Source organism: Lucilia cuprina, chromosome 2 (genome assembly GCF_022045245.1).
Source record: "Lucilia cuprina isolate Lc7/37 chromosome 2, ASM2204524v1, whole genome shotgun sequence".
In the NCBI taxonomy this organism is placed as follows: domain Eukaryota; kingdom Metazoa; phylum Arthropoda; class Insecta; order Diptera; family Calliphoridae; genus Lucilia; species Lucilia cuprina.
In genome coordinates, this window is record NC_060950.1 from 1,126,490 (window position 1) to 1,152,081 (window position 25,592).

At 24.9% G+C, this 25,592-nt stretch overlaps 1 protein-coding gene across 2 annotated transcripts in view; it reads right to left on the reverse strand.

Moving 5' to 3' along the window:
- The window catches only part of LOC111683800 (protein O-mannosyl-transferase TMTC2), a 96,043-nt gene that overhangs the window by 61,039 nt on the left and 9,412 nt on the right, over window positions 1-25,592 (reverse strand). For both annotated transcript variants that reach the window (XR_006940329.1, XM_023445908.2), the window contains exon 2: window positions 18,065-18,991. The gene's annotated coding sequence lies outside the window, so the exon portion shown is untranslated. The remainder of the gene's footprint in view (window positions 1-18,064; window positions 18,992-25,592) is intronic.

The following is a 25,592-nucleotide window of genomic DNA, read 5'->3' on the forward strand; positions in this document are numbered from 1 at the left end:
GTCACTTAGCTTACTCTCTCACACTTACTCTCTGCGATTCGGAAATATATGTATGTATGTGTGGGGAAAACCTGAGTGTAAATCTGTTTATTGTTGTATTATACAACTTTAATAAAAAAAAGGAAAGTATGAGAAAGCAAAAAGCATACAAACAAAACAACTGTTTTAAGTAGAATAATTTTAGTTCGTTTGTTGCTGTTGGCTTTTTCCTGTGTAGTCTATATATTGCTGGTTTTACATTTTTTAATACATAACTACATTATGAAAAAAGAATCAATTTCTTTTTATGGAGAAAACATTATGACTGTCTCACGTATGAAAACAAATTGTGCACACTTTTCAATAGTTAAATGTATAACTTCTGCATTTTTAAAAAGACCAACTACTAGAACCACTATAATTTTTATATTTTTGAATTATGCGATACTGTGATTGTATTCATTATAGGTTTAAATAACTCTTTATTTAAATAACATAACATGTAGCTGAAACTCTAACCTGAGGTAACTCCAAATTATAGATAAAATACAAATTAATGCGAACTGCAGGGTTATATGTATATTAAAACATGGACGTACGTTTACAAAAAGTCATTATAAGTTGAAATTGTTGCCTTTGTTTTCCTGTTGGAATATATTTTCTTGTTAATTTTTTTTATTTTTTTACTAGTTAAATTTAAGCATAAACATACATGTATGTTAATGTATACAATACTTACACATACATAAATATGTATATCTGAACATTGTGCATCAATATGAGTCAGTTTGTGTGTGTCTGCGAATTCTTATACTAGTTATTTATGTTGCCCGGAAATACGTCATGATTGCATGCGAAGGCTTGGTTAGGCTGGTTTGGTAAGTTTTAATTCATTTGTGCTTAATTTTCTTGATGATTATTGTCTGTTTAATTTAATCGCGCACAATTTTCCAAGTGAAATGTAACTTGAGCAAAATGTTATAAGCGTATATAAAATAATACGTAATAGTTTGTAAGCAAACGTATTCATTTCAACAGATGTTATGCAAAATACAATAAAAATTTGCACATTATAGTTTTCATTAGTGAAATTAAATTTATATTATAAATTAATGTTATTTGAGTTAATAAAAGGAATTTAAAATTGTAAGAATTTATTTTAGAAATTAAAATAAAAAACGAAACCCTGAACTGAACTTTATTTACACTGCACATTGTAGTGTCCCTGAACAAAACTTGGCATTAACTAAGCTACAATGTTTTTGGTATAATTTAGGTTAGGGAAGTTGGGAAAGAAAATGTTGTACTTAATGCTATATTTTTTTTATTGAAAATTTTTCATTACAAAAATTTCCCAAATAGTTTTACGAAATATTTTACATATATCTTATTTACTTTCTCGAAAGACTAAAATTAAATGCATCTTTTCGATTGTTATTAGGGGAATGCGACATTTTGTCTGTATATACCCAGCAAAAATAAAACGAAGTTCTTTCAAAAGAATAACATATATCACCACTTCAAAAGTAGCACTAAGTGAATTTATTATTTCCAAAGACACTAAAAGAATTCAGTTTTGTTTAAAATTGAAGGTATATAAAATCTAAATATTTTCATATGAATGTGTGTTAAAAAAGTGATCGTAAACGCAGAGGCAATAAGTGTCAAATATTTCATTATAAGTATTATTTTTGTTATTGAAAAGATTTCAGAGTATCCTTGGGAATATGGCCCCATCAGTAGCCAAATTGTACTTTTTAACTTTTATAAATCGTGGAAAATATAAATAGCATTTAAAAAAGTCGTTAATAAATTAATATTTGTCTGAAAAAATTTATTTAAAATACCACCTTTTCACTCATAACATTAGTCTATTTGGTGCCAAAAAAATAATTTTTTTAAAATTTTATATTAAATGGTAATGAAAATAGTATTAAGTTTCCAGGAATATTAAATAAAATTGGTTCTAAATACAATGTGGGCTCGATTTGCGCAACTACTTAATATTGAAACTGGCTGATTTGCGCAACAATTTTATAACATTACAGTCTTTATAACAGTAACATTTTTAAGAAATGGCAAAAAAAAAACAAAATTGGATACCCGTTCTAAATTATGATACAAAATTACATAAGTAATATATTACTTTATATTTTTTTACTTTTATTAATAATTAATAAAATGAACTGATTACTTAAAAATCAATTAATTGCCTGTTTTTGTGAAATAGTTTAGAATTGTAGTGTTCATTGCAATATTTCGTAAATTGCATTAATGCCAAGTTTAATTGAAGAAGACCTAATATGCGGATCCCACTACTTAATAAACGACAAAATCGAGTTTGTGTAATTTTTGCGTAAAAGTGTTACAAACCGTTAGGAATTTTGTCATAAAAAGATAATAAATTTACACCATGAGGCAAAAAAGTAGGTAGCTTTTGTCATAAAAAAAACAAAAATTGTAAACGTATTAAATAAAAAATGCATCTTTATTTTTTCATTTCAATTGGAATGTTATACATTGTGAAATTCAACTGATTTTATTAACGATACCTGTACGTATAAGTGCTAATGAATCATTAATATAACAATTATTATGTATTCGCCTAATTTAAAGAAAAAAATCTAATTATTAAATATTATATGTTCATAATTTTTGTGCCCAAAAAATAATCACTTTTTCTAAAATAGCCACCGAGGTCCCTAAATCAAAAAAGTTTGATGTACATAATATCTAATAGTTTAATCCGTTTTATTTAGATATAAACGAGTTTTGTCAAATTGTTTTATTTTAAATATGTATTTGTTAAAAATAAACAGGGCCTTACTGCCTTTTTTAAATCTTTTTTTATTTCTTTTTACAAATAGCAACTTCAAATCCATAAATATTATAACAACAAGGAAAGTTTTACATAAAAACAAAGAGATAAAAAAGGCAACAAATACAACATGCACTATAAAATACTGCATTTATTTCAAATCGCATTTAATTTGCAAATGTAAACGGATATTAAATTTTGCATAAAAAACTGTAAAAAAAGCTATATGTATATGTACATATAAAAATATAATAAATTTTTTCGTATGCAGTCATATAGAAAAAAGAAAACAGCAACAAAACTGAACTGAAATAATGCAAATTCAAGGTTTTTAATGAAATTTTTAAAATATGCGGTTTTATAATACACACATATAACAAAAAATAAAGTAAAAATATAATATTTCAAAATACTACTAAAAAAGAATTTAACAAAATGTTTGCCATGAAATTCATGTGAATAAACTCATGAAATGTTTGTTAAAATATTTAAGCATGTAAAACGTTTTTTATTCGCGTAAATAATTCGTTTGCACACAGAAGATACTGCAGGAATGTTTACTGTTGTCGTTTCTTTTTCATTTACTCTTACCCTTCTTATGTATTTACATACATACACAAATACTTATAGTTTCAGATCAGGACACAGCGACAGACTTACTATTATTATTAAAATTATTACTATATATATACCAAATAGTGTAGTCTTTTTAATGTGTGGGTGCAATAATTTTAGTTTCAATGTATTTGGGAGACTTAATAAAGATAAAGTAATTTTAATAGTTTATACATTTAAGAGTTTAATAGTTTATACATTTAAGAGTTTTATATAAATAAAAACTAAAAAACGAAATATTGAATTTATTTTATAAAGGAAGTTTTTTTTAATAAAAATATCAATTAAAAAATATTCCTTTTTACTTTTCGCTCCACATTTTGGACTAAAATATACATATAACACCAAATAACTTCTGTTTAGAATGATAAACAGTTCTATATTTTATTAAATTATTTCTTAAATAGAATTTTTAAACAATATTTTGCCAAAAATAAATATTTTGTCTATTTCAACACCTTCATACTTATTATTATTATATATTATATTATTATACATTTAAAGGTAATATAAATGCACCAAAACTGTATCTTCCGTTATGAAAGATGGCAATTACCAATAACATGCCCGCACGTAAACCCTTGTGAAGAAAAATGTTGAAATATACCTACATAAGTACATACATAAATGTATACATATGTATGTATATCTCTTCTTCATTTTGTCGAAACTTTGGCAACTAACGCCTTGTTTACCTTTTTCTCTTATTTTTTAACAAACCACAAATTATGAAAAGAATAATAAGTACGTGATGTATTTGGCAGAAAATATGTTAAAGTGAAATAGAAAGAAATAAACGTAATATATATAAAATATATGTTATCACATGTTTTGTGTGGAAAAAGTTAAAGAAAAATTAATGCTATCATAAGGTTATCATTATGAAAACAATAAGAAAAAAGATAAAGACATATGTACCATAAAATTAAAAAAAAATAAACTTTAAACTTATGACGTAAAATAGAAACATATCGTCTGCTTATAATAGAAAGCAAATTTTTCAAATATTTTCGAAATATTTTTCTTTCTATTTAAAAGCTTGTAGACAATAAAATCTTTTAAATTTCTCAATTATAACCCAGTGTCTTTACTTAGCAATAGAATGTTATACTCTAACAAAAAAATGCATATAAAATTCTTTAAATTTGTATGGATTTTTAATAAAAATTATAAATAAACAAAAACAATACACTTATTATGCTCATAAAATTTTCTTAAAAAAAGACAACAGTATCAACAGACTAACAACAGTGTAAATGAATTGTACGAATTCTAAACACAAATTTTTGTCGCAGCATGCCGCATTTCCTAAACAACACAAAAATAAATAAAAACTAATACTAACGCATTCTTTAACTCATATACATATATACACATTCTCACTTTCGCACAGCAGATATTTACTTTAAGCCCATTTAATGGAGGCAGTAAAAATAAAAATAAAGAAACAAACAACAAGAAATACAAGTAACGGAGAAAAAATATATTGCTGATCCACTGTTTAGTAATATACAGGGATAAAGTAACAAATTACGCCTCATTGTGAGTCGTAAATACGCCATATATATAAAGACCTTTAAGCTTACACTCACACTTCTTCAATGTGAGTTTAAGTGATACGCGAAGGAGATGGAAGGTGAGGGTGGTTTAGAAGACAAGACAATATAGTACACAACAGTAGTACCGACAGTATTCATTTAGAAACTCATACACACATAAATACCCAGACTTTCTTTTATTTGGTTTAAGCTCTTTTATATTATTTAGAGAAAGTTTACATAGGGGAGAGAGGGGTTTAGAATATTTCTCATTTTATGCTTGCAAAATAAGGAAAAAACTTTCCCTATAACAATTTAGGATAATACTGTTGTTTCTTTACTCCGCTACGAGTAAAGTTTTATTTTTGTGTACAGTGGGGACTTTTGCTGAAAAAGCGGTTTATAGGATCTGAATAGTCTTGTGTATTAATATAATAGATTGTTTTATAACTTCTTTTAATAACATAGAATATGAAATTATTTTTTATTTCGTCCCACTGTTATTCGCTGTGAGTGCATCTACATATGTGTTAGTACATCCGTTTTTTATTTAACATCATTTGGTTTTATTTTGTATTTATTTGAACGTTATTTTATTTTTGTCTTTTTTCCTTTAGATTTGACTGAATATCAAAAGCTACTTTCGTAACTTTTAATCATGCTCTTTTCTATTATTAAAATTTTATTTTTTATATTCCTGTTCAACTAAATTTGTGTTAAGGTTAAATCCTTCAAATAAGTCAAATAAAGAACCTTTTATTGTAAGTGAATCGTAAAAATAAATTGTACTGTCATTTCTAATTTAATAAACCTTCTATTTGCAATGTTTTAAATAAATTAATTATTTAAAAAGGTGAAAATTGTAAATGCTGCTATTAATAAATTATAAATTTGAAGTGCTTCAAAAAAGTAGTTTAAAGTAGAAGTAATTATTTAATTATCCCCATATAAACATTTTATTTTATAAATGGTTTATACAAAAATTCTATTCGGTTTATAAACCACTTATAAAATATTTGGTATTTACATCCATATTTATAAAGATATTAATTGTTTTTTAGGTTTTTTTACGCACATTTTCTATACAAATTTCCTATAAAAAACAATGAACAACATTTTTAAAAATGTATAAATACAATGATTTATGTTTAAACAAATCGTAACTTTCCATAATTTATGACATTGTACCACTTTAAACAAATTTAAAGTTTACTTCTTAGGAGAGAAAAATTTTAAATATTACAACAAACAAACAGCCACAATCTTTAGAAAACATTATTGATTAGATCATTAAATCCAGTTGTAAAAAAAAACAAAAGACATAAATCATAAATAAGAGTGGCACAATAAACAATTTCAATTTTATTTTTAGTTGTTTTTTTCTACTTGAATTTCTTGACTAATATTTTACACTCGTTCAAACACATATAAATATATGAGAGTGTGTGCATTTTATGTCTATACGCATTGTTGTAATATATCAACACAAATGGAGCAGAATTAATGTGACAGCGTAAACACTAAGATTGTTCTCCGTATAAATTTTAGCCATAGAAAAGAAAAATATTTCTTTCTCTATATATTCGAGCACTTGTTCCTTTCCGTATGTTTTATTTTACATGAGTAAAAAATCTTTAAGTATAAGTAATGAGGGGTAACCGTTATTGAAATAATAAAAAAATAATGAAATAGATAAACGAAAAAAATATGAAAGAAATCTATGCAAATTTATAGTGTTTGCTTGCTGATTTTATAAATATTTGAAAAAAAATTAATGTACTTAAGAAGTAGACTCTTCTGTACATAAATATGGGTTAATAAATACAACCACAGTTGTTGAAAAGAGTCTGATAACATGTCATTTGTAATCGATTTCTAAAAATATGACATTAAAGCAAATGATTTTAATACAATAATTTCTACTAGTTTCTAACAAACTAATAAATTATAATTCGTATAAATTTTTACCTAATAAAAAATTATAAGCATAAAAAGTAAACAATTTTTATGCATTCTTTCCAAGAGCATATTCCAGTTTTCTGACAATCGTCTTAAGATTTTATGTACACACTGTAAATCCATATTTACATGATACTTTATAAGTAGAAACTTATACATAAATGGGCTTATGTTTATATAACTTTATATAAAAAAGATGGAGTTTTTATACCCACCATCAAAAAATGGGGGTATATTGTTTTTGTCATTCCGTTTGTAACATATTGAAATATTCATCTAAGACCTATAAAAGTATATATATTTTAGGTCCTCGTTAGTCGATTCTAAGACGATCTAGCCATACTCTTCCATCTGTCTGTTGAAAATACGATAGAGCCCGAACAATAGAAGGTTTTAGTTATTTCAGGTTGTATGGTTTTGAAAATTGGCAATATTAGTCCAGGATTTCGCTTAGCCCCCCTTCAGAAAATGACGTTAACGCTTATAACTGGCTAAATTATTTGTAATAGTTTATAAGTATCGATCTATAATTGACTTTATCCACCATATATAGTCCTATTTAGCAAATAATTTTAACGCTATACTGGCTTAAAAACGAGTATAGCGATAAAATTCGAAATACATAAATACGTTTTTTACAAGACAAAATTTCTCTCTGTTAAATTTTATGAAGATCGGTTCATAATGACCCTACTGCTTTAACGAGTACAGCAAATAAATTCGACGTTACTAATGATCAAACAAACATCTCTCTACCAATTTAAGAAAATCGGTTTAAAATTGATACTTTCCTCTTTAGAAAATGATTTTAACACTCACAACTGACTGCATAATAATATTGTGGCAAGAATCGTCCTTTTTCCGAAAAGATGATGTCTATATTAATTTTGAATAGTAAAATACAGCATATATCAAATAACTGACATTTATTTTATTTTTATGTCACAAAATTTTGATAGTGGGTATAAATGATTCGGAATGACCGAAATTTATATTCGTTTTTTTAACTTTTACTATTTTTTTAGATTGTGTGTGAATACAGATGAAATACTTCGCTGTATTGGTTGTTGCTGTTGAATATGATAATAGTGATTAAATATGCGTAAGTATATACTTGAAAAACTTTAACTTAAGTTCAGTTCATTTTCATAAATAAACCAAAAATTACTACATGATATTTACATATGCCATAAATATTCTATTCAAACAATAAAATTCTGGGGAGTATTTCATATAAAAAATGTTTAAGTTACTGTCTTTTAGTTATGGTCTATTTTTTTACCAGTAATTTAGTTAATATAAAATACCCTTTACATTTTAACATTTGTATGTATGTTTTCGTAAGTATAAGTTTACATATGATAATGTGTCTGTGTAGACTATAAAATGATATGGGTATTTTATTTTATTTTTTTGCTCAGCTTTATTTTAATATTTTTGTCTGTCGTATTTTTTATTCAATAATACTCAGAATTTTTACGCATCATTTACGTAGAAGTATTTAAAGTCATGATCGATTTTTTGCGACTCCCGTCTTTTTTTTATTCTGTTTTTTATACATTTACAATAAAACCACTGATGAAGAAGAATCTTTTGAAATAATGAAAATTTATATATTTATATGAACAAGATGTAACAAAAAATGATAAAAACAACCAGAGAAAACATTTCAGTTAATTGAATTTTTTTGCTGTAAATATTCTTTTATTGTTATTATTGCTGTTGCAATAATGTTTCGACAAATGATTCTTTAAATGAAAAAGTATTTCATTGTACATATATCTGTGTACATTATTACTATATGACCATAAATTATATTGTTGAATACATATGTACATATGTATACTTGTCTATCTATTAAAGAGTTGTTTTTTTTTCAACTTTTGTATAAAATTTGCTTAAACACACTCATCACATACTTTTGCATTAAATAAACGGACAGGAGACATATGAGTAATACTGTCGTGATCACATTATTCACATTACAAATGCTCTCGGTGAGCTTATTATATTTATTCGAGTTGAATTTATTGATTAATTATAAATTAAAATTATTAACTTAGTTTGGGCCTTCAAATAAGAAATACGATTCGTCTTTGAAAATAACTTTCCAAATTTTTTATTTATGTTAAATTTAGTTTATGTTAGAAAATTTTAACACCAATGTACTCTTTTTAACTGGCGAAAAACATTACTTAAATAACCAACATATACTCGTCAAATGTGGTGCTTTATTATTTGGCCAGAAATAACCAGGATTCGAACCAATGACTCCGGGTTTTCTACAACATTGTTGTTACAAAAACAGTACTTAGTTATTATATTGTGCGCAACTTAGCAGTCAATGGCCAGGTCTATACGAGATATGCGTCACTACTACATATCTACTATCTAGAAAGTAGACACTAAAAAAATGTGTTTAGTTGTGTAATTTTACATTATTTTACTTGAAATTGGTCAGTAAGGTTGCCGGAAATAGGTATAATAAATCAAAAATTAAAACAATTTTATTATAAATAGTATCTATTCAGTATTTGCCAATATTATATTTTAAAACTGCAGGGTTTAATGTAATGAATGTAATTGTTTTAATGAAAGTGCTTTTTTGAGATAATAAAATACTATATTGAAGGCGAAATATCCTGAGTTGTATAAAGTTATACTCTAACATATTATAATACTGTTTGCTGTTAACTTTTACGTATTAAATGTTATTTCTTAACTATTTGATACTCGAACTAGTGATAATAATGATGTTTTAAATTTTAAACAAATTTATAAGAAAAAAAATCCCAAAACAAATTTTTGATGTAATGTGTAAATAATGAAAATTAATGATTTTCAAATTTATACAACACAAAAAAGGGAAATTCATGTTGGAATTGTTATATTTCATGTTTCTGTTAAGTGAACGAATGAGTTTGCAGGAGTATTCAATTTCTTTTGTCAAAAAGTAGCGTATGTTGTACAAACACTATTATTTTCTGACCACGGTCATCATTAACATCGGTGGTATCGACATCATCGATGGCAGTACTGACAATGATGAATATTATTATTTTTCCATTAAAAAGTCTTGGTGTATCATTAAGTTTTCATTTATAACAAAAATGTTATGATAAGTTTTGAAATGACATTTAAATCCCATTAAATTGACACATAAAAAGGGGGTGATATATTGTAATAAGTTTTAATGAGGATGGTTTTGTTTGTATAGAACCAAGTACGGTTGTTAAAATTTATATAAAATAAAATTTTGGTTGGTAATTTTCCTTCGTAGAATAGTTGTTAGAGTTATTGTCTGTTCCTACCATTTACTCTGGTAAAGCAGCGCTCAAAAGACACGATAGAGAATTAAATATATTTTAAATGAATATTGAAATATGAATATTTTATAATTTAATTAAAAATTGAAATTGATATATGTTGTATTTTAACATCAAATGAAAGACTGTAAAATATTATTTAATTATTTTGAGGGTAAGATCCCGCACATCGCCGCTAAATTTTGTAAATGCGTTTATATGGGAAAAATGGCATTTTTGAAGTTTTTTCACAAAATGAGGCCTTAAGTATTAATTATTACACAATTTTATAGAAAAATCGTAATGTCTACAAAATTGTCTTTCCAAAACGATGGAAAAACTCAAAATTGGTTAAAAGATGGTTGAGTTATTAAAATTTCCTACGAGAATTTTGTGATTCTGAAGACATATAAAAGTAAATATAAGAAAATTTGTTTTAGTTTTGAAAAAATTTACAATGTTTATGTTTATATTTATAAGATTCATAAACTTTAAAAATTTTGTTAAATGGATTTTTAAAAATAAAATATATATATATATATTATATATATATATATATATATTAATATATATATTATATATATATATATATAATATATATATATATATATATATATATATATATATAATATATATATAAATATATATATAATATATATATATATATAATATATATATATATATATATATATATATATATATATATATATATGTATTTAATATTTTCAGTTTTACCACAATATTTATCGTTCTTTTAATATCAATTTTTAATTAAATTATAGAATATTCATATTTCGATATTCATTTTAAAATAATTTGAGTTGATATATCTTTACTCAACTCAATTATATTTTTAAATATGTTTCATATATTTTTTCTTTTAAAAAAATTCCTTAAATGTTATGTAAATTGCGTATAACAAGAGGGTTGGTGTGTTGGAGGGTATTTTCAGTACTTCATTTTTCATAAATTTAAATGCTTAAAAATAAAACTTTTTTATAAAACGACATAAATTTTTATTAAAAGTAAAAACTTGTTCAATTTGTTTTACGTTTAACAATTTATTTAACAATTGTTGAGCGTATTTTTTACATCTGATTTAAACTTTTGTCAATATCGTAAAATTTATATTAAAGAATTTTATGAGTTTAACTTCTTCAAAATGAAATAATAGAACAAAGCAATAAAGGAAAGTTTACATACATATATCGTGTTGGCTTATGTAAAAAGAATTTAAAGAAATGGTTTTGTCTTTTAAATATTTAACATTTCTTAAAAATCTATGCTTTACATATGTATATAATATTGGTTTCTGAAGTAATTTCTTTATCCTTGACCGCTCATGACATTATTTCTGTTCGTACATAAGACTATAAAACTACCCCAAAAGAATTTTTTATTAAATAAACAACTTATAAAACAATAAAACAAAACTTAAAGTCACTCGTAATATTTATTCATAAGTTTTGTTGAGCAGAAAACAAATCAACCTTTTCGTAATAATTGTTTGACAAAAGGAAAGGAAAATCTCAATGAGTTATTAAAAGTTTTCATAAAGAAATCAAATAAAAAGCTATTTTCCAAGATTTTTTTTATTGTGAAATTGTGACTGTCTTTTTGTAGGTCTTTCATTTTCGTTTATTTTACTCTGAAAAGAAAAAGTTATAAATATACCTAAAAAGATATTAAAACATAAAAAATGCCAAAGATGAGAGAATTTAAAAGGTTCTTAAACTATATTTGTGTAAAAAATCATAAATAAATATTTTTTAATCTAACATTGAAAGAAAAAAAAGTCGAGTTGTATTGCTTTCGTAATGATATTTGAGTACTTTAGAATTTACTTACATTATTTCATGCATCAAAAGTATGCTACATACCTATTTCATCATCGTCATAATTTAAAACTGTGATCATTGAAACTACATTTAAATTCTTGGAAATAAATAATACGTTCTTTTCTTCTTGAGGAGGGTTTATTTAATGGATTTTCTTTGTTAACCTAGATTTTTTCAATTTCTTGTGATGGCCTACATTTCTTATTATTCCAATGCTTTTGTTATTTGTATTGTTGCTGTTTGAACAAATGTTGCTCTTAATGTACAAATTTCTTTTGTTTTTATTTATATTATATGTTGCATTTACCTTCAAAAATTAGACAAACAATTAATATCTTATTCCGGCTGTTCTAGTTTTAAATAAAAAATAAAGAAATTTTCAAGTTAATTTTCTAAAAAAAAAAAATGTTTGTAAATTTTCTTTAACATAAAGCTATTTTAGTATTTGATAATATATAAGAATTTCACATAATTTTCAACTTGATATTGTTATGGCAATCAATAATGAATTTCATTAAATAATTTTTTTATCTGTTCTGAAAAAGAATTATTTACTTCCCTACATTATTTGTTTTAGATATTTAATAGTGTTATATTCGGCTTGTCCCAAATTCCGTCACTGTAGTGTATTTTCAAAAATATTATTTTACAAAAGAGCAATTGTTTTTTATAAAAGAAATATATATATTGTCCTCTTAATATTTACAACCGTGAATTAGTTTAATAAACACATGTGTCGAATTACTGAAACACAAACGATGCTAAAACTCATTTGCACAATATATTTTAAAATATATCTTAGTTTTAATTTTAATTAACCTAGTTTCTTAATAAATATTTTAATACAATATTCCGCTTGTTTATATTTCCTAAAATATTCCCCTTCTTAAGTATTTTTTTTTACTCAGCTACTCAATAATATTAAATGTAAGGATTTTTAAGTAAAAAATGAAAATAACGCAAATACTTAAGTATAAAAAGTATAGAGAAAATACTTTTCTCTTAGCTACAAAAAAGAGTCATTGATAGATAATAAGATTTAAAAATAAACCAAAGTAAAAGCTAAAATATAATAAAACAGCATATTAAAACACAAATAAACACACACACAATAAGGCAAATAAACAGAAAAGAGTAAAAAAAACATAATAAAGAACTAAAAGGGTCGTTTTGATAGTCTTTAAGTTCAATACCATTTCTGCTAATAGCCAGTCAGTAATCTTTATACAGCCAACAACACAGCATTTTGCAAAACTGCCATTTATTCACTCTTTTTTTGTGCTTCAGCCATTCTTTTATTTATATTCATTGTATTTTAATAAACATTGATTTTGATAAAGGCCACTGACAACAGAACAATGCCAGAAAAAGCCAGTAAAATTGAAGCCAAAAAAGGGAATGAACAAAAAAAATATATATTTTTTTTAAAGTCACTGACACTGTTAGTTTTAAACAAAAAAGCAGTAACAACTGAAAGCAGTTTTAAAGTTTATCTATTCAACGCAGAATTTTGTTGTAATAAAGAAACTTTAAATCTTTATAAGAAAATTTTAAGAAAATGTGTATTGAAGTGCTGGGTTTGTAATAATATATAAATATTTGTACTCAATTTCGTATATAGATTGTACCACTTGGTGTATGATTGGTTTTTATTTATCTTAAATTTTGTACTGTCTGTCAATTATACGCCTTCGGAATTTCTAAAACAACTTATGTTTTTTTTATAATTTTTTTTAGCGTCTTTTTTGGTTTTAAAATTATTGATTATTGATAATTGACCATTATTGAAATGGAAATTATACATCACTGAATAGTAGTTCCTTGCAATTATTTACTTTATTCTCTATTTGAATTTTAGCAAGTAAGTATTTTTTGTTTCCTTTTTCGAGTTACTTGAAAACACATTGTTGAAACATTTTACTGAGATTAAAATAAAAGAATAATCAAACTGGATAACAAAATCTCAAACAATTTTTGATCAATATTTGTGGAACGGTCATCTCTTTAATAGCGTTTGATGATTTTATTATACGAGTTAAAAAGCTTTTAAATTGCAACTACAAGCTGTTATTTCTATTTATTTCTTAGTTTTATAGGGACAAGTATGATATTTTTAGTGTTCTTTTACACAAAAAATATAGATGTTGGGACAATTTTCCATTTAACGCTCTAGTTTGATTTTTCCCTATTTTAGTAATACTTTTTTTATATATACATATATTTTGTATGATGACGATGATTAGAAATGCTGGTCATGTTCACATCGTAAAATGTTGCTCTAGTTTTTTGTAAGGGAATAGAAACAAAAACAATTTGTTCATCTATGAATGTGTAGTCACATGGAAGAGAGGGTTTGCATGTGTATGATTTTGGGTACGAATGACTGGATATGAATTGGTCATACATTTTTTGGCATATACAAACATACTGTGTACTCAGACGTTCATACATATGTTTGTATGAATGTTTATCTTATATGGAAGTATATTTGTATTAAACTAGTCTGACTTTGAAAGTTAGAGTTATAATAAATTTTTAAATTTCCATGTAAAATAAAGAAAAAGAGAGTTGTAAAATTTTAGTATTTCTATTTGAAATTAGTTCTTTAAAAATAATAATTTGTAGCGAAAATTTTAATAACTCAGGAAGAAAAGGAACTGAACCAAAAAGGAACAAACCAAATTAATCTTGCGAATATTTTAGAATATTTTTTCCTAATTGTTTATACATATAATATAAAAAAAGATCTAGTTTTAGAGATAAGGACCATAGTTTAACTTTAGAACTTTACTGCATATATTATTTTAAACATTTCATAACAGTAAAAATGATATATACTTAAAAAAAATGTGGGATTGACGAAGTTTTTAGTCATATCTGGATGTCAAAATTCTTGAATCATATACACTTATGTGAATAATTTTTAATCCTATCCGTCTGTCGGCCTGTCTGTCTGTTTATTTGTGTTCTGTTAAAAGTCCGGTAGAGCCAGAAGAAAACAGCTAGAGGCAAAAGTTTTTAGTTAATGCAGGTTGTTTGGTATTGAAATATTGGCCACGATTTCGCGTGGCCCTCATATAAAGTCCTTACCCTTATTCTATTTGTAACATTTTTAAGGATCGTCCTATAATTGATCCTATCCGCTTTATAAGAACACCTTAAGAAAATTTTAACGCACATAACTATCTAAAAGAGGCAAAATAACTTGTAAGATTTTATAAGGATCTTTACATTATTGACGCCAATACCCATATAAGGTTCTCTTCGACATATCTAACAATCAAGCCAAAATCTCTCTACCAAGTGTTATGAAAATAGATTTATAATTGATACTATCCCCTTAGAAAAATTAATTTAACAATCACAACTGGGTTCATAATAGCAGTGAAGTTTATCATAAACAAGTTTTATAGCAACAAAAATCAACATATATCAAATAAATGAGATTTATTTTATTTTTGCGGCACAAAATTTGATGGTGGGTATAGAAGAATTGGCATGGCCAATTGTTTAAATGACAGTCTTACTTTTTTAAATATGGTTTTTTTATTGTAACATATTGAAAACGTAAAATATTATTTAAAAGCTTAATTATGTTTATGTATAACCAAATAGTAAATCAGTTAAAGATCATTTGTAAAATTTAATTATTTCATATTGATTTAAATATTTTATTAAGTTTAGGTCTATTATATATATATTTTTTTTAATAAATTTATATATCCCTAATTTAGATACTTTGGATAGTAATTTTCTTTTTTATTTAAATTTTAATATAACAACAAACAAATATAAAAAATATATTTTTAACTATTCTATAAAATGTTTTTATTAAACATACATACACATGCATTTTAGTCCATTATTTGTTATTGCTGCTTATCAACAACATGTCCTTGGTTTATATTTTGTTTGTTTAAAAACGTATTGTATGTACCAGCATCAGCAGTAGGAATTGTATACATATATACATAGACCGAAAAAGAACAGTTGTAGTATTGGTGGCAGTCGTAGCGGCCATATTACCAAAACAAAATATTGTCCCCCGGGCTATATGAAATCGTGCCTTGCATTGACAAGTTCCCTTTTATTTTCATTTTGTCATTCATTCAGTTTTTACATTCTATACAATCTATTTATATATAAAAACAGAAACAGCATTTGTACTGTTTTGCAACTTAATGGTTGGGGACTGTTTAAATCTTTTTTCTTCGACTTGTTTATTCAATAATGGGACAGAAAAAGACAAAATTTAAATTTTGTCTGATATTTAAAATTTATAAAATATTGAATAAAGAATTAAAATAATTTCAACAAAAATGGTAGCAGTATTTATTTAGTGTAAATAATGGAAATTTAAGGGAAATTCAATGATTTGTTGAATCATCTGTACACTATTGGTCTAGTGGCAAATTTTAATGAAGGATTTTGTATAAAACAGAAAGAACAATTAATTGCAAGAAATAAAACTAATGAGAAAACAAATTTATTTTAAAACTCGCGATTATTTTGCGGGAACAATATCACTATTAGATTTTGTACATATTTTTCTTAATTTTCAAATAGATTTTTATATAATATGTATAAATTTTCATTAAATTATTATTAAATAAACGTCAACAAATTTTTCATACAAAATGAAACTGAAGTTCAAGCATGTTCAACTTTTTCACAGAAATTTAGTTAGGAAAATATATGAAAAATTATGATCAAGAAATGGATAGACAAAATACCAAATTGTTGCTAGTATTGTGAATGTTACTTTAATTAAAGTTTTTAATTATCATGTTCCTAAATTCCTCTAATTCTCCTAATGCTCATCACATTTTAAAGTTTTTTTATAAAGTCATATAATCAGTAAAAACTAAAAGTGAAAAGTAGTCTGCCCTCGTAGCGAGAACCAACTGGAACTCTGCTTGCAACAATTGCTTTAACAAAATCTGAAAAATTTTATACTGTCGCCTGGAGTCGTAAAAACTTTTTTGCGTTGATTGAAAAACTTCAAATAAGAGAGTACACAAGCTTGTATATGTACGTATGTATATTAGAATATGTGTATGGCACATAATGGTTGTACATAAATATATGCTCCCGTATTTAAGTTTGTATATTTGTGGCATGATGTTTGAAATATGTATGACAGTTGGAGGAAGTATTTAAGAATTTATAAGCCATTGCGGCATCAAGCAGGTGATGGTGGCAAGGAAGAGGTAGTGGGGAGAATAGTAAAAGATTTTATGATTTAATTTGAGTGTGTATAAAACTTTAGACTTCGATTTGTTGTTGTCGTTACTTAATTTTCTGTCATTGTTGGCTATATATTATGTGTTGTTGGGGCTATAAATGTATACATTTTTATGTGTTGCCTTACGTTACTATATTTTAGAATTTATTCTTTTAATTTTCATTTTTTTAATGAAAAACTTTTAATTTAATCAACACTTTTAACCTTTTATATTATGTTGACGATTATGACGTTGATTATTAAAATTATCGTTTTCATTATACATTAATGATTTTCTATTGGTATTTGGCGACATATTGTGTTAACATTAAAAATGTTTTTCTTTTAAAGTTTTTTGTTTGGAAATGAGTTTTTATTCAAGCATATTTTAAAACTTAATATTGTCCTTGTGGAACATGTTTTAAATTTTGTTGGACCAATTTATTACTTTATTACTTAAAAAATGAGAAGACGGCAATGTTAAACATACGCCATAAGTAAAATTAATATTTTAATGTGCTATTTGGAAAGCAGATTAAACAATCGGCATTATTGACTAAAAAATGCATAATAAATTTCACACTAAGCTTCATTTGATTTTTACATTATATACGATTTGATTAATTAAGATATCTACACTATACTTTTGAAAAATTGTTCAAGGACAATTTCCAATAATGTTTATGTTACTACCTGCCGAATGCAGTTCTCTCTTTTTTAATCTAAATATCCTATAAGTTGTTATACTTTGTTTTTCTTTTTTTCAAATATTTTTGTTTCTAACTTACCTTGACATAAAAGTTTGTTTACTGTAACGTAAAGTTTTTCCTCTTGTGTGTGTTATTATTGCCGTTTTTGTTAATGTAGATCCTTTAATGAAGGATAGGATTTAAATTTAGTTTTTTGTTTTAATGTAGCTTTTAAATAGTTCTCTTCAGTTTTATGTTTGTATGAGTTTAAAAACATATGTGTGTATATGTATGTGTTAGTAAGTAAATTTGTTTATACAACATCACATCCAATAATAAAGTTAAACAATATAGTTTTCTATTAAATTTACTATTTTTATCTCATTTACTGCATAATATGTAGGGAGTATAAAATATGTATTTATGTTATTTTGTTTCTGAATTCTTGATGTTTTTAACAATTAGCATTTTTTGTTTTGTGTATATTAATAAATTAATTCCTGCATTTTTTTATTGTTATTATTTTTATATATTTAATTGAAATTAATGTTGCTGCAATGTTTTTATTATTGTTTTGTTATTAGATTTTTTGTATGATGTAGTTTTATTTTTGTTTTTAGTGAGCTGCTATTTGAGTATTTGTTTATGTTTGCCTTTTGGTAGTTAAATTTAATAATTATTATCGCTCTTTAGTTGTTTCCATTAATTTTGTTAGTGCTTGTCATCATAGTGAGTGGAAGAGAGACAGTGGGCAAAAGAGATATGCTTGCTTTAATTAAATTTGTAATTATGACATTTATTTGCCGTTAATTGAAATCTAGTTTTATGTTTTATTGTTTTCTTTGTTGTTGTTTCTTCTGCTGTTTATTTTCATTCATTTGTTGCTTCAATATTCATTTACATTTGTTTGTGTGTGCGTAAATGTTATCCATTGCATTTGTTGTTTTTTGTTGCTGCTCCATTTTCAAAACTGATGACAGTCATTTATTTGTATCATTAGCATTTTATATTCCAAAATTGCACAATCTAAAATAGAAACAGACAGTAAAGGGAAAACAAGCGAAAAGTAGTTAGAAAAAATAACATTAACATAATTTAAATGAAAGTAAATAAATGTTGTTTTTAATTAGTTTTTCTAAACATACACATTTTGCTGTGTTTTTAATTTATGGATACTTTTATTTAATTATTATTTAAAATGTATATGTATACATAAATATATTAAAATAATAATTAGATATGATCAAAATTTTTAATATTCTTTAAAATAAGTTAAAATACTAAAGATTCATATAAACAGAAATATGTATACTAGTGAAATGTATAGTGTATACTAGTGTATAAGTACTAGACAAATTATGTACCTCTCAAAATTATCCTCTAACACACTTTAAATATAAATCTTTTTAACAAAGTTTACCATAGTTAATATTTTAGTTTATTTGAATGGAATATTTTATTTTTTTACCATAATCAAAATGTTAATTATAAATTAATAATTTAAATTACACACTTTTCTGAAGGATTTTGAAAACATATGTATGTATATCAATAACATTTTTGTTGTCATTGCTTCATACTCATATGCATACTTAATTTCATAGAATATTAAAAATGAAAAATTTATTGAAATTCGAATAAAATAAGCTTTCGATTAAAGTATTGCTACTGCGTATACATATTTTCAAATTCACATATGTACATACACTGATATTTTAAATAAAAACAAAATGTTTTTCATTAAACATTTAACAACTTTGAAATGTATATGAAAATCAACAATAGAATGTAAAAAATCAATAAATCCAAAATTGAGTAGAAATAATAATGAAATTTAAACCGACAATACAGAAACAAAACAACAAATATACTGGATGAAAATTTCTAATACGTACAAGTAAATATTTATAAAAGAGGAAAATTACAAAATAAAATAAAATCTTTTTTCATTCGGTATAAATTATATATTTACGTTGTAATTGCAAATAATATTATATTTCAGTTTAATACGTATATTTTTTACCAATTTTTTACTTTTTTGCATTTTATACTAAGCGCGCTTGTGATTAAACGAGAAACTGATAAAACAATTGGGTAAAAAAGTTTTAATATTTATGTAATATATGTACATAAAAATTAATGTTTTCGAAAATGTACATGTACTCAGTTATGTATTTTATGTAAATATATTGAAATTTCATTATGATAATTGCACCTGTATACAATATAGATTCAAAACTATTAAAATAATAGGTAACATATAAGAGTGTTATATTCGGCCATGTCAAATCTTCTATACCCACAATTAAATTTAGTGCCGTAAATTTTTTTTGTTACTTATATTTATTTCTACCGGTTACCGGTATATTTATTTTTACCGGACTGGTGGGGTCAATTATAGGAAGATCCTTATATATACGCATAACTGGTATTTTGTTTCTGTATAGTGTTTGATTGTCTTTTTACGAATATGATTCTTAAGAATGAATTTAAGATTATTCTTAAGAATATTCTTATGTTTTATATAGTATAATTTTAAAACAAATTTAAAAAAGGAAGGCCTGATATCATATACATATGTATAATCTCCAACAAATAGTAAAATTTTTAGCTGTGCTCATTTTAAATATTTGTATAATCTGAATTTTAAATTTAATTTCGACTAGGTATGCTCGTTATAATAAATATATGTTAGTTAGTACAGCTCACGAACGGCCATCAATATACTTGAAATATTTTAAGAACCATTTTAAAACATAACAAAGATTATTTTAAGCTGGGCAAATATTGAATTATACGATATTTTTTTAAATCTGTCCAGACTACTGCCACAACTCGAACAATTGATAATTGTTGTGGGTAAATTAATAATACATATAAAATGTTCTAGAAAATCTCCTGAGAGAAAATGCAATTGTTTATTTGATAATCATACAATTTAACATTTAATTTCATAACTATGGCATACTTTTCTGACTTTGCTGTATAGTTTATTTTATATTTATTAATACATATTCTTTAAATACTGTTTTAAAATACAATATTTTTTATTTCATTATGAATTGATGCACATGCGAAATACCAACATTGTAAATAACAATAAAACTGCATGAAATATGTTGATGTTATTAACTAAAGAGCGTAAGCATTTAATTAATAAATTTTAAAATAAAAGCAAACTACTTAATACACATACATACACGCATACAAACATGCATGGACATGAATGTATGTTTTGTATAAAAGTTAATTATTTAATATTCGAAATGTTGTCTTTATTGCTTGAGGCATAAAGAGGATTTAATGTCATTGCCAGAACTTTATTTTAAAGTCGAAGCTTCATATGTACAAAAAACATTTTATCTTATAAAATGTTTATAAAACAATATTTTTACACAAAACTTGATTAATAGAACAATTATAAAATATACATTTTTTACAAAGAAGGCCTTAATATTTAACATTTTGTTTATGTCATGACATTTATAACGGCAAATGAAATGGTGCCAGTTTATGTTAAACCATTTGTTTGTAATTCCCACAATGTCTGCTTTAATGAAAATAAATCTTAGTATTGTGTGGAACTTGATTTTCTTCTTTTTCAAATTAAATTTTTTTAATTTTAACAATTTGTATACGTATGAATAAACAATAAATCTGTTTAGAATGGATTTTAACATGAATATAAGCTTTCATTTACTTTTCACTTTTTTTCGGTAACATAACTTTATCACTCTATTTACAGTTATTTGAGTCGTTTTCCCTAGCAGTACCTTTCATGTTATTATGGTGGGAGTAACTGTTATTATATGCCTTTTTTCTCTCTTGTAACTTTTCAACGTCAGCGGAAAGTTGAATAATAGAAACAAAAATTGACACGCAGCACGTAAACTTACTAAAGGAAGAAGAACCATAGAAGTTTATTTTTGTTAGTTATTGTTTGTATTTGGGTGTTTTTATTTTTTATTTGATTTTCGATGTTCGTTTACAAAATCAAAATGATGACTTGTTCCCGTAATGGTGTGAAATTTTACAAATGTTTTTTGTGCTTTCTATTTTCATTAATTGTAACATATTTCTTACCAAGTAGCCTGAGGTATGTAGGCTAATTGTAAAGAATAACTTTAATTTGTAGTTATGTATGTATGTATAGTAACGTGAATATTTCTTACCTTTTTGTATATATTTCAGTATTTAATTTATTTTTTTTTGTTTAGTCTTCTCATTAGACAAGTTTTGTTATTTTGTCCTGGTTCCTTTCTTTTTGCTGTCGAATGTTTTTCTTTGTTACTTGAAGTATATTGACAAATTATTGACAGACAATTAATAATAGTTTTATGTATAATACTTTTCGTAATAATTTTTTTATTTGATATAACAAATACCATTACATTTTTTAATACTGGTAACACCTTATTATTATATTAATGTATGAATTTCTATAAAATTTGATTGTATGAAATTAGTCTAATTGTTACTTTAATAGCCAACACATGTTATGCATTTAGTTTTAATTGTTAGTTTCGAAATTAATTTACAGATATTAACCATTTTTGGACATGAGTGGGAATATTCTTAAGTTTTCCTGCACACTTGAAAAAAAATTAAATGCAGTCTATTTAATCATAGATTTGTAATTTTCTGGAAACATTCGATTTTTAATTTTTTTGTGGACTAACCTAATATTATGTGAAAATATGTGTGCTATAATCATTATCTGTGTCGATTACGCCGTTCCTCATATGAAAGTACAGAAAAAGTATTGAAGAGTTTTGAACTTGGGACTCACTAAAGGGGTTGTCAGTGGCCAGCAAAATAGGATACCTCGGTTATGTTAAAATCGCAGAGTAGATTTCAAATTATAGTAACCTATTTTAAATGTCCCAATATATTTTTTTAATTATTTTGTAAATGTATTGGACAACCCCAAAAAAGTATATATATATAATTTTTTCTCATTTTTATAAACTTTTTGAGAATATAGGTATTTAAGATAAATTTTGATCATGAAATATATAACACCGTGAAACAGTCATTTTTAGCTCTATTCCTGTAAAAGACCTTAAAGTTTAAAGGATATACGATTTCAAAATGGAATTCCAAATATATATAATAATTTGGTATTAATATCAAAGGAAACTGAGAATCTCTGCTTCTAAATAATATTTATTATTTCCAATCATCAGAAATAAAAAAATAAAAAGGACATGAAAAAGTTGTGTTAAAATCGAAGATCTTTTCAGTACTTTTCGCTTCTTTGGATGATCTTTTTTGCTGGGTGATTTTATAAATAAAGTATGCAGAGTTGATATAAATAGACTCCAATTTCACATTCATGTGAACTTTTCTATTTGTAAAAGCCAGTGTTACAGGGTGTAATATTTTCCGTTAATTAACTAATCTGAACCAATCTGTTACTATTTAAGCATACTCGACTATATCTTCTTAGATTTTTGTGTTTTTGAGAATTGCAAATCTCAAATTTCTATTTATTCTGCCTACTGTATATTACTGTTGACAATATATTTTCTATTATCCTTTTTTTAACATTTCAATATAAAATTTTTTCATACTTGTTTTACTGAACTTTTTTAAGATCTTTTTTAAATTCAACAAATTTATTGTCTTCTAGATGTTTGCTGGCCAATAGTTTTAAAATTGTTACGATGACTTTAACGTTGCAAAAGTAGAAAGAAAATAAAAGAACAGTATACAAACTGGGGCAGCAAACTACTTACAACAGGAAGTCGATAAAAAATACTAAGAAGTATAAGTTTTAATACCGCGGAGACATTTTATTATTACAAATTTAGTCAACAGTTGTAAGGATCTAAATATTATACTAAAAATCGAAGTTTGTATAGCCAAACCTTTTTATAATCAATATATTAGGTTTAAAGTATACAATTTTATGACTTTATTCAAAAAGAAAATTGCGTATAAAGAAGATATACTTAGGTGAATGTCTAGATTTTGTACCTTTAGGTTAAAGTTTTCTAAAACTCACTTTTGATTTCATAAACATATCAGTTTCCTACACAACTTGCCACATTCTTCCTCCACAGTGTATGTTTGTTGCAATGTCAGTTATTTGTTTTTTTTTTTTTTCATTTTGTTGCTGTACTACAACGTTGTTGTATAGTGTATGGGTTAAAATTTGCTTTAAAACTCAACTGCTCTTTAGAGACTTTATGTTATAACAAGTTTGAACATTGCTTGACATTTGTAATTTTCAACTAACTACGTGCACAACTTGACAGTGTCTATGTTTTTAAATATATAGTGTTTTTTCTCTGTTTTATTTTAAAATTTAAGACTTTTGGGAAGAAAAAGCAAATAATTTTGTTTCCAGAATGGTGAATAATTTTAATATTTCGTCTTAAATTTGAATATTTTTATATCCTTTTTTTGATTTAATTTATGTATATATATACAAAATATTACCATTAAAAACACAAAAATTTCTATCAAAATGTGATTGTGGTTCTCTCTCTTTTCTCCTCTCTACCCATGTTGCTAAATCTAAATTATTTGCTTGAAAGCAACCTTAAGCTTTACAGTTTACTTATATTAAATCCTAGATTAAAAAATAAGTACCCAGGCATGTTTGTGTATTGCCTCTGAAATTCCTATGAAAACTTACTTTGCAACAATTCACTTTGAAACTTGTACTTTTATTTAAAGTTTAAGAAAACATAGAAATAAAAATCTATAAAAATTCAGAGAACAAACAACTTTTTTCAAAAAATAAAGTAGAAAAAACGTATACTTTATTTTTAACTTTCTTTATAAGTTTTTTTATATTTTTTGTATGACTACTTTTTGTCTATTTTTCTGTCGTGACGACAACTTTGTTGACATTTGATCTACTGTACCGTAAAAGCTGCACAAAAAAGCATGAAAAATTATAAAAAATAATTCTCAAGAAAATATGCATGCAACAATGCATTTGTATAGTACTACTACTACAAGAACAACTCTTCCATTTCTACTTGCTATTCCTGCTACCACTGCTCGTTGCAACTTCCATGTAGTTTAAGTCTCAGCAGTCACTTTTTTCCATAATGTATGCATCATCATACTTTAACTAAAGCCAAATAGAGAAAAATGTGTTTTACTTTATTTTTCTGGCTTTATTTATTTTTCTTGTGTTTTTTTCTTTTCCTTCTTGTCTAACTTAACTCTTCTTTAGTTTCTATTATAATTTTTCCTTTAAGTTACTTCTTGGTTTCCATATGAAAATGTTGTGTATATTCAAAGATATATTACAAATAGTATTGTGGAACAAATCACTCTTAAAAAAACAAACATTCATACATTTGAAAAACTATGTAAAATTTTTTTACTTTGCTACTCATGCTGTTATTTTGCAACACTTTTAGTTGCTTGGTTGTCTTCCCCAATCCCACTTTTCAGCTCTCTAGATAATAAACTTCAGTTCATTCATTTTCCTTTATTTTTGTAAGAAACTAAATGAAAAAAATATGAGTAAAAGAAATAACAAACGATAATGGAAACAAGAATAAAATTAAACCAAGTGAAAGAAAATATTATGTATATAAATATTATGTATATAAAACAAAACTGAGAATTGTCAATGCTTCAATTGTTACTATATTGAGCAGCC